Source organism: Moschus berezovskii, chromosome 2 (assembly GCF_049115385.1).
Source record: "Moschus berezovskii isolate FMDL1 chromosome 2, NW_MosBer_1.0, whole genome shotgun sequence".
Lineage (NCBI taxonomy): Eukaryota > Metazoa > Chordata > Mammalia > Artiodactyla > Moschidae > Moschus > Moschus berezovskii.
In genome coordinates, this window is record NC_142461.1 from 106,928,047 (window position 1) to 106,940,205 (window position 12,159).

Consider the following 12,159-nt stretch of genomic DNA (forward strand, 5'->3'; position numbering starts at 1 on the left):
ACGTATGAAGAAATAGAAAACAAATTATACCACCAACATCTTTAAATGTCCATACATACCCCTACAAGTCCAGAAGCTCAGTTTCTTAATCATTTAACCTATTTTAAATCATTTTACAATTGCTATTTTTATTCACCCATAATGTTTATCCACAGATATAATTGTATCATGCTGAGATTGGGATAAAGTTAGACTACATAGTTAATGATAACCTAGTGAAAACCAGAGTTACTAGAGTAATCTTCAGAAAAATATCTTTATAATCAACCTCAAACAAGTGGTGTCCAGGGTCCAACATGAGAACTGGACAATCCCAGAGTTAAATCCAGATTTATGAGATGGCCTTGAGGCTACAAACCTTGAGGTTTGTATTCACCATGATTTTTCCATTTGTAAATGAAGACTGAAAAATCTCTTCTTCATTTTCCTGCCTTTGACATTAAGGGACTAACCTTAAACAGTAAACATTACTATTCTACAATGACTCTGATTACATAGGCTCCAAAGAATAAATAACTAGATTCAATCTTATGGAAAGGCATAGACAGAGCCCTGTTCAAAGAGCCCTGGAAGAGGTTGGCAGATTCTTTCTGTTCAGGAAGGAGCACTGTTCTTTGACATCATGGCACTCACACTGCCAGCCCCTTCATCAAGCCATGGAAAGTATTTGGTTCAATGCCTGGGCAATACCTGAGCCTTAGGAGGCTCATCTGCTAAAATGTGAGAGTCCTTTGGAAAAAGAGCTTAGGCCTTTGAGTCAGGCATTCATGATTTGAAGTGAAAGTGAAAGTCACTCAGTCATGTCCAACTCTTTGTGACCCCAGGGACTATACAGTCCGTGGAATTCTCCAGGCTAGGATACTGGAGTGGGTAGCTTTTCCCTTCTCCAGGGGATCTTCCCAACCCAGGAATCGAACCCAGGTCTCCTGCATTGTGGGCAGCTTTTTAACCAGCTGAGCCACAAGGGAAGCCCAAGCAAGCTACAATGCTCACTTTTCTGTTTTCCCTTCTCTGATATCAGAAGAGCACAACTTCCTGTCTGGGATTTTATCAATGATTAAATGAGGTAAACCATGCAAAAAGCCTGTGATAGTGCTTGAAACTTCAGTTCAGTTCAGTTCAGTTGCTCAGTCGTGTCCGACTCTTTGCAACCCCATGAATCACAGCACACCAGGCCTCCCTGTCCATCACCAACTCCCGGAGTTCATTCAAACTCATGTCCATCGAGTCGGTGATGCCATCCAACCATCTCATTCTCTGTCGTCCCCATCTCCTCCCACCCCCAATCCCTCCCAGCATCAGACTCTTTTCCAGTAAGTCAACTCGTCACATGAGGTGGCCAAAGTATTGCTGTTTCAGCTTTAGAATCCGTCCTTCCAATGAACACCCAGGATTGATCTCCTTTAGAATGGACTGGTTGGATCTCCTTGCAGTCCAAGGGACTCTCAAGAATCTTCTCCAGCACCACAGTTCAAAAGCATCAATTCTTTGGCGATCAGCTTTCTTCACAGTCCAAATCTCACATCCATACATGACCACGGGAAAAACCATAGACTTTACTAGATGGACCTTGGTTGGCAAAGTAATGTCTCTGCTTTTTAATATGCTATACAGGCTGGTCATAACTTTCCTTCCAAGGAGTAAGCGTCTTTTAATTTCATGGCTGCAATCAGCATCTGCAGTGATTTTGGAGCCCCAAAAAATAAAGTCTGACACTGTTTCCACTGTTTTTCCATCTATTTCCCATGAAGTGATGGGACCAGATGCCATGATCTTTGTTTTCTGAATGTTGAGCTTCAAGCCAACCTTTTCACTCTCCTCTTTCACTTTCATCAAGAAACTTAGCCCTTCAAAATAATAACTACTCCTGGTATTGTTTGATCGGCCCTATAATACAGCTAAGAAAATAGATACATAAAGAGTTTAAATTTCTTTTCTGCTGTCACACGAAAGACCTGAACTGACACAAAATTTGTGTTCAAAGCAGAGAAGAATCCATGACCTGGAGAAAAAAAGGATCTTAAAAACTTATTTGGAGGTCAGAGTTGCTAGGGAAATTTCATAATTTTATAATTAACTAAAAATAGCCTTATTTTAAGCCCAACAATCTCAAAAACAGTTCCCATTTGATCTGGGCATCTACGCTTCACTGCTTATACTTCACAACAAACCTTCAAATTAGAAAATTCACTGGAGTAATTAAGATTTTTAATTGGAAGAAAAAGTATACAATTTGCAAAATGTGTTTAATTAGCACTCAAACCACTCACTGATCCAACACATAATTTCCAAAACAGTTGTACAATTTAATACATCATCTTTGCTAAAAAGGAAACCATATTATTAAAACAGCTAGATCTGACTTAAAGGGTAAACATGTCCTGATCAAATTATATTCTTACTTCTTGGCGTTTAACCCAATTCCCTTTAATGTCTCACTTCTTTTTTAATGCTTCTAAGCTTGTTTTTTTATTAATTATACAAATCATTAGTATTAAAAGGCAATATAATTGTTTCAAGAAGTGGCTTCACAGACTATCTGCATATTTAATCAACTGCCTCTAAATTTTTAATCATTTGAGTCCAGGTTCTTGTCTTGAAGCTTAACGTGATAACAAACCTACAAACTGGTAGAACTAATTGGTACAGAATGAGTCAATAATTTATAAGGTAAGAAAAAAAATATTGGATGTTACAAAGGTAAAAGACCATCAGTCACAGTTATTTCTGAGAGGTACCAGCAAAAATAGTACTTGCTTCTACAAATCTATGGTGCACTGGTGACATCCACTGGCAGTTCTTTGGCATTGTTCAGATTCTTTGACTTTTTAGTGTAAGAGTTGTTAAAAAAAAAAAAAAAAATCAGCGGATCTTGCATATTTATGCCTTTCTTTAATGTTAAGGATAGGTGGATTAACCTGTACACCCATTACATTGAGTGGATCATGTGTCCAATGAAGAGCTTGAAATTCAATAATGTATGTGAATCATTCTGTGTGTTCTGAGTTAGAGAGACTCCAGTGATGCTCCTGGCCATTGTGAGTATGAGAGAAGACAAACGGAGACATAGTGAGAAGAGAAAACATCTTCACTTTTTATACAGTCGGTGAAAATCAATATTGTAGCGTCATGCTCATGGGGATGTGGTGAAATGCCTTGCTGCTGTCATTTTGAAAACAGTGAAGCATTTGGGAGAGACTAGCACGGGGCAGCAATGGTCAAGGGCACTAAGATTAGTAGCTCTCAAAATTCAGTAAACAGCAAAACTATGCAGATTAGCTTATTACAGCTACAGATTTGGGGGCTTCATTGCAAAGCTCTATCAGAATCTCTGAGGAAAGTTTCTAATGTATGTGACTCACGAACCACACTTTGAGGAATAAAATTTCTTATCCTCTGTGCTCCAAACGTGGAATTAGATACAGAATGCAGAACAGACTGTTTTGGATGCCCAACTGGGGGCAACATAAGGGAGAAGTTCAACTTTACCAGTGGAACAGCTTATTTAAATGACTTCTTTTGCATTATATCACTTCCAGTAATTTGATCATCCCCTGGAGGAGGATGATCAAACCCGCTCCAGTATCTTGCCTGAAAAATGTTATGGATAGAGGAGCCTGGTGGGCTACAGTCCATGGGATCACAAAGAGCTGGACACGACTGAGAGAATGAGCACACCCACACTTCCAGTAATTTGATCATCAGATCATTCAAAAGTATTTAAATTTTTTTTTCAAATCTTCCAGGCAGTACGTATAAGACAGAAATAATTTATGATTGTTTATAAATGGAAATCAGATTCCGAGAAAGGAATGAAATTAAATAGGTGAAGATTAATGAGTGTGAAACACTCAAAGGCAATATGTCATTTATTCTCACTATACGTATCAATGTGTTAGCAGTATTGTGTTATTTTTAAGTGGTCAAATCACAAGTAAATTTTTTTTGCTACATATATCTGAGTTTTTGCAATTAGGGTGTGTTTATTTATTTTGGAAGTTTAGCTAAACATACCCACCCTACAAGTTCTGGGGAAACCACAGTTGTTCAGGGAGGACTCAATGGTGCCTTGATAATATTTAACCAATCATCCTTATCATTGTTATCATAATCATTCCCCCAAATAGCCTTCAATCAACCAGAAGCTCCCTGGGTGCCTTTAAGAACTGAATCACTGCATAAAGAGTCTGGGTATTTATTCAGAAACTATGATTTCATAATTTAAATGAATAATTGCAACTTGGAGTGAAGAACAGATTTGAGAAGACCCAACAAGGTAGAGGACATAAAGGAAAGAGAGCAGAAGGCCTAAGCTATTTTCTATGAGAAATCAAGTAAGAGATGCTGCAGAGATGGGGTTAAAACAGTAGAGGCAGGAGGGGCAACAACTAGAACTTAGAGGGGTGAGACTATTTTCAATTTTTTAGAGAGATTAAAGATTAAAAATTAACGCGGTAGATTGCAAGTCCAAGTAGGTTATTTCTTTTAGCTGTAATAAAATGTCACATGTTACAAAGTACAGTAACAAAAAAGCAATGTCCCTTCAGAGAACGTGCTCAAACCACCTTCAGGCTCCCAAGGACCTGTGTAGGATTCTTGTGTGTCTGGGATAATGTTGCTGGAAGAGAACTGAGGAGTTTGAAGCTGTAGCCTCTTTGTAATCTTTACTAGTCTCTCAGGATAAGAGTCGAAAGCTCCCCAGCCTCAGAAGATAAAAACAGGTCTCTTTTAATGAAAATTCTCTAGTTCCTTTGAGTTACAAAACCACAGCCTGGGGAGAGAGCCTAAATTTAGAGTTTTCTTCTTTCCTTAAGGAACTGTCAAACAGCTGCCAAGATGTGTGTTCATTGTCCATTGAGAATTAATGGGAAATAACTAATCCACCTGTTTTGAAGAGTAACATGCTCATATTGAAACACTAGCTTGGATGGACAAGATACCCAATAATCCACATGCATATTTTACAAGAATGCTAGTTCACTAAGAAATGACAATTGTATTAGAAAAGTAGAGAGTATAAAATCACTTAAATAAAAATTTCCCTGCATTGATTAGTCTCTTTTTCTTGAAAATGAAGAGAGATTGATTTTTCTGAATATAAAAACTACCCATTCATAGAAAGCAATAAAGAAAAAATACAAAGCCAAATAGAAAGTCAGCCAAGAATACCACTAATTTTATATCATAGGCAGAGCAGGGTCCACTAATTCTACCCTCTTTTTTGTGAGCATCTTTCTAGCATCGCACACACACTCATGCATAAACTTGTTCTCAAAAATTGTGGAAAATTTTCCCTATCAGTGAGTTTATGTACGTAAGCATCCATTACGATTATGACTGGTCCCCTAGGTATTCTCAGTTTCCACTTTTTTGCAGTTGTAAATTATGCTGCAGTAAACATCTACTTTTGCCCACTTCCAATTCATTATCCGCAAAGCTTTAAGAGTGATCTTGTCCAAATATAAATCCTATTAAATCTTTTTTCATTTGTTTGTTTAAAAGCCACCAATGGCTTTCCATCACCCTTAGAGTAGAACCCAAACTACTTTCCATGACCTAAAAGGGCCTTTGTGATCTGATGTCACCTGTCTCTCCTATCATCTGAGCTGCTCCGTCCTTATACACCATGCCCAACATTCTGTTCCTCCAGTACATATTGTAATGTTTTCCCATGGGCTTTTGCATGTGTTCTTTTCACTGCTTGGAAAACTCTTCAACCATAGGACACGCATATAGCTGTCCTTACATTTTTTTTGTGTCTCCCCTTAAATGACACTTCCCCAGAGAGGTTTTCCCTGGCCATTTTATCTAATGTTGCTGCTGTTGCTGCTGCTGCTAAGTCGCTTTAGTCATATCTGACTCTGTGTGACCCCACAGACAGCAGCCCACCAGGCACCCCCGTCCCTGGGATTCTCTAGGCAAGAACACTGGAGTGGGTTGCCATTTCTTCCTCCAATGCATGAAAGTGAAAAGTGAAACTGAAGTCGCTCAGTCATATCCGACTCTAAGTGACCCCATGGACTGCACCCCACCAGGCTCCTCGGTCCATGTGATTTTCCAGGCAAGAGTACTGGAGTGGGGTGCCATTGCCTTCTCCTTTATCTAATGTACATTACCCATTATTCCCACTTTTGTTAGTAGTTCCTTATAAGTTGTTTGAGTCTGTTTTTATTTTGTTTCCCCTTTTTCTGCCGGTATCCTTAACCAGAACAAGCTCCACAACATCAGTGATTGTCTTTTATGCACATCAATGGTTCATAGTCAACCATTTGGTGAGCACTGACAAAATATACATTGCATGAATGAATAAGTGAACGGATGAATTGACAGGTACATCTTGATTCACTATTTAACCAGTTTTCTCCTTAGGATAAATTTCCAGACATAGAGTTTCTAAATAAAGTGGAATTAACATTTTTTTAAATTTTATATATGTATTACCAAATATTATTCAGCCATTTTCAACAATATGGATGGTCCTTGAAAGTATTATGTGAAGTAAAATAAGTCAGAGAAAGAAAAATACCTAGTGATCTCACTTATATATGGAATCTAAAAATAACTGAAGTCATATAGAGACGGAGTAAAGACTAGCGGTTGCCAGATGTGGGGAGTGGGGTGGAGGAAATGAGTGAAGGTGGTTAAAAGGAACAAATTTTCAGTTAGAAGTCCTGTCAATGTAATGTAACATATAGCATAGTGATTATAGTTAACAATAATGTGTTATATATTTAAAAGTTGATAAAAGAGTAGATCTTGAAAGTTCTCTTCATAAGAAAAAAATTATAAATATGGTGGTGGTGGATGAATTTATTGTGGTAAGCATTTTACAACACATGCTGCTGCTGCTAAGTTGCGTCAGTCGTGTCCGACTCTGTGCGACCCCATAGACGGCAGCCCACCAGGCTCCTCTGTCCCTGGGATTCTCCAGGCAAGAACACTGGAGTGGGTTGCCATTTCCTGCTCCAATCCATGAAAATGAAAGTGAAGTCACTCAGTCGTGTCTGACTCTTAGCAACCCCATGGACTGTAGCCTACCAGGCTCCTCCGTCCATGGGATTTCCCAGCCAAGAGTACTGGAGTGGGGTACCATGGCCTTCTCCGTTTACAACACATGCATATATCCAATTATATTATGTATTTGAGTACATCTAACACGTTTTTCTGGAACTCTCTAGCTTTTTCAATGATTGAGCGGATGTTGGCAATTTGATCTCTGGTCCCGCCGCCTTTTCTAAAACCAGATTGAACATCTGGAAGTTCATGGTTCACGTATTGCTGAAGCCTGGCTTGAAGAATTTTGAGCATGATTTTACTAGCGTGTGAGATGAGTGCAATGCTTCATTGACTATGCCAAAGCCTTTGACTGTGTGGATCACAAAAAAACTGTGGAAAATTCTGAAAGAGATGGGAATACCAGACCACCTGACCTGCCTCTTGAGAAACCTGTATGCAGGTCAGGAAGCAACAGTTAGAACTGGACATGGAACCACAGACTGGTTCCAAATAGGAAAAGGAGTATGTCAAGGTTGTATATTGTCACCCTGCTTATTTAACTTATATGCAGAGTACATCATGAGGAACGCTGGGCTGGAAGAAGCACAAGCTGGAATCAAGATTGCCGGAAGAAATATCAATAACCTCAGATATGCAGATGATACCACCCTTATGGCAGAAAGTGAAGAGGAACTCAAAAGCCTGTTGATGAAAGTGAAAGAGGAGAGTGAAAAAGTTGGCTTGAAGCTCACCATTCAGAAAACTAAGATCATGGCATCTGGTCCCATCACTTCATGGGAAATAGATGGAAAAACAGTGGAAACAGTGTCAGACTTTATTTTTTGGAGCTCCAAAATCACTGCGGATGCTGATTGCAGCCATGAAATTAAAAGACGCTTACTCCTTGGAAGGAAAGTTATGACCAACCTAGATAGTATATTAAAAAGCAGAGACATTACTTTGCCAACCAAGGTCCGTCTAGTCAAGGCTATGGTTTTTCCAGTGGTCATGTATGGATGTGAGAGTTGGACTGTGAAGAAAGCTGATCGCTGAAGAATTGATGCTTTTGAACTGTGGTGCTGGAGAAGATTCTTGAGAGTCCCTTGGACTACAAGGAGATCCAACCAGTCCATTCTAAAGGAAATTAGTCCTGGGTGTTCATTGGAAGGAATGATGCTAAAGCTGAAGCTCCAATACTTTGGCCACCTCATGCGACGAGTTGACTCATTGGAAAAGACTCTGATGCTGGGAGGGATTGGGGGGCGGGAGGAGAAGGGGACGACAGAGAATGAGATGGCTGGATCGCATCACCGACTCTATGGACATGAGTTTGAGTGAACTCTGGGAGTTGGTGATGGACAGGGAGGCCTGGTGTGCTGTGATTTATGGGGTCGCAAAGAGTTGGACAAGACTGAGCTACTGAACTGAACTGAACATCAATAAAATGCCATATGTCAGTTATATCTCAAGTTTTTAAATTGCAAACCAAACATTGCCTAGCTATTCTACTAAAAGTATGGAACAGTTGATATTCTCACCAATAACATGATGGGGATATTTTTTCTCCTCTACATCTCTGACAACATTTGATATCAGTCTACTAGGAAATGAAATAATGGATCAAATAAAAATTTTAGCTCCTGAATGTCAATAAAACTAGACTTCTTTTTATATGTATGTTGGTGATCTTTTTTTGTCAGTTATTTCTTTGTCTTTTTTCTCTTAAATGCCTGCCTTGTTTATTGTTATATAAACGCATTTTGCACAATAGGAATACTAATCTTATTTGTCATTAATAATGTCACAAATAGTTTATCAAAATTTTCTTTTTTAATTAAGCCTTATTTTTGGCAATATTCCTCTTAGAGGTTACAGCCATGAACAAAGTGTAAATTTTAACTTTGTATATTTCAATGCTTCTTTTATTTCTGGCTTTAATATTTAAATATAGCCACAATTTTGCAGAAATATTCCTCTAACATTTTTCCAGTTCTTTATGATTTCATATTTTTTGTTTAGGGTTTTGAACTATCCAAAATTTATTATGGCATACAGAATAAAGTAGGGAGTTTTGAAATACTAGTTGTCCCATCAAAACTAAAAAATCAACTGTTTCCTCATTGATTCTAATCCTGGGAACATTCCTTATTCTTTTCCTGACTTTTCTTTTTTCCATTTTAAAGAAATATGAATTTGTTCAATGACATTTGAGTGCAACAAACTTTACCTTTATAGAAATCCAAGGCAAGATCCCAGGCACCAAATGCTGTGACTTGATCTTCCTTTTTGGTGATCAGCACCATTTGATACTTTTGCTAAAATATGTGTATCATTTGGATCTTCTGCCATCAGGTTACCCTTGGTGCTCTGCGCAGTCTACTACTGACTCCAGCTTCTGCCATAGAAGCTTTTGTCTCTCTTCTTGAAGATAAAATAGTCTCATCTCCCAGGCATTCTCCAATCCTCCACCCATCCACAGAGCTGTGGATAAGGGGGACACAGATTTCTGCTCCTCAAGTAAAATTCCAAACCACCCTCTGCTTCTCGATTTCAACTAAACTGCATTACCTCTCCTTTAGTTAGGTCATTTCCACTTCTTGCAACATACAAATCCTTTTTCTCCTCTTTGAATAATCTAGATCTTACCACCCTCCAGTAGTTCTAAAAGACAAAGTGGTATCACCTCTCTTCAGGTGTGAGGGTAGCTCAGAAGTTTACAATCACAATGTTTGTCTCTCTAAAGTAAGGATAGGAGAAGGAATAGCTTTCTTCTCTAATGAGTCCTCAGCAAAAACAACCAAAACCAAAGTAGCCCAGTTACACAATAATCACATTAGTCTATTTAGAAATTATTTTTATCACTTTTACTTTACATATGTTTTAATATGTTATAGCAATATCCCACCATTTTCCACATACTGTTTGCTATTCTTATATGTTCATTTTTCTGGACAAAGTTAGAATCATTACACCATGGGGCGGTAGGGGATCCAGTAGAATCTTGATGAGGGTTTACAGGTTTGTTGAGTACTAAGACTCTAGCAATTTGTCAAAACAGAATAGGAGAGATATTATGCCACCAGCCCAGAAAAACATGAGGGGGATTTTGGCTGTTCTCAACTGGATTCAATGTCAAAACAATTTTTAATGAGTATAAAATTTCAATTAAGGAGGCTAAAATAAGGATGGAGGGAAACCAAAATATCATCAACCTCATGATTAGGTAAATGATCACAGGGTATAACTGAATTCTGGTTTTTATCTTATAATGTCTGGAACCATTTCCTCATGAATGTTGCATAGGAATTCTAGATTTAGGAGCTCCAAAACTGATCTCGTATTCTGTTCCTCCTCTCATCCTATTGATTCATTCAACAAATCTCTATTGAGCACTTAATATCTGCCTTAGATACTTGGCTAAGTTCTAAGGTTACAGCCATGAACAAAGTTCTTTCTTGCCAGGAACTTACACTGATAGGCTTCCCTGGTGGCTCAGGTGGTAAAGAACCTGCCTACAATGTGGGAGACCCAGGTTCAATCCCTCGGTTGGGAAGATCCCTTCGAGAAGGGAATGGCAACCCACTCTGGTATTCTTGCCTGGAGAATCCCATGGACAGAGGAACCTGGCGGGCTACAGTCCATGGGGTTGCAAAGAGTTGAACATGATTGAGCGAGTAACACTTTCACTTTCATCTTAGACTTATAGAGAAAATAAAAAGTAACGAGTAATTCAGTAGAATGTGACAAGCATTATAACAGAAAAATAGGAGGAACATATTATTGGGTAACCTACCTAATCTGTAATCAAGAACATTTTCCTGAAGAAATAGTATATTACATAAGCCCTAAAAGGGTAAAAGTGTTACCTGGGTTGGAGAAAACAGTAATGTCTTGAAGATAAAGGGAACAGTACATGCAAGGACCAAAGCTAAAGAGAACATGTCAGAAAAGAGTCTATTCCAGGGCATCAGCTTGCTGGAAAATAGAACACGAGGAAAAGTGACTAAAGATAATGCTGGAAACACAAAGGCCAAATCATGAAAGCCTCATAGCCCTGTTAAAAAAGCTTTATTCAAAGCCAGTAGGAAGCCATTGAAGTTTTTAAGTAGAGGAGTGGTATGATCAAGTATTTTTGTGAGACCACTCTGAGTATAGAGTATGGAATAAACTTGAGAAGGGACGGTAAGTATAGAGAAAGATCAGAAAAAGAAAGGCCAGCCAAGAGTGTGCTGTAGTAGTCTAGGAAAGCAAGTGGCCCAGATCTGTGTAACGGCAATGGAAGTGGGGAGAAGTACACAGATAAAATCAACATTTTACAGCACTTGGTATTTCTAGATTGTTGTTTGGGAAGCTGGTGGTAGCACGTTTACTAAGCTGTGAAGCTCTGGAGGAGATCAGGTCTGGAGGGAAGATAAAGAGATCCATGGAAATGTAGTTTGATGTAATTATAAGATATAAAAATGGAGACGTTGAACAAGTAGCCAAATAATTGGATCTGAAGTTCAGAAAGGAGGCACAAGCTTTAAAGCCACTTAGACTGTATCTGAAACCATGAGAATAAAGGGACAGAGTAAAATAAGGAGGGAGGGAAACTGATCTTATGGCCTAGCTAAGCAGAACAAGGTTTAAGGAATGAGCAAAAAGGGGAATGGATTTGTAAAGAAGACCGAGAAGAGGCATCCAGGACTGGAAGAATATAATTTTGTTGACATGGAAACCAAAAGAAAGGAATGGTTCAAGGAGAGACTGGTTAGAAGCACCAAAGTTGTTGAAAGAGCACGTACGAAAGATCTGAAATGTTTCCTTTTATGTGTGGCCTCACAGTGTCAAGGAGGTGGGGAATGTCAGCGATTGTGAGTTCCAGCAAGTGAAGAAAAGGGAATGTGCAAGAAAGTGCTTCATAAAGGAGGAGGGCAGGGAGAGGGTTAGAGTTGTTACTAACGCAACCAAAGGGTGATGTTTCTTAATGATTACAAAAAGTGAAAATTACATCTTAGCTGAGGGCAGACTACATTTTGTTTTTTGCAAAACAAGCTGCATCTACTTGGAAGGGCAATGACCAACTCAGAATTTCTGACATTAGGCTTACATGTGAATTTTCTGTTTCCTGCCTCTGCTGAAATTTTAGTTGCTTGTGTTCCACCTAAACCTTGACATGGTGTA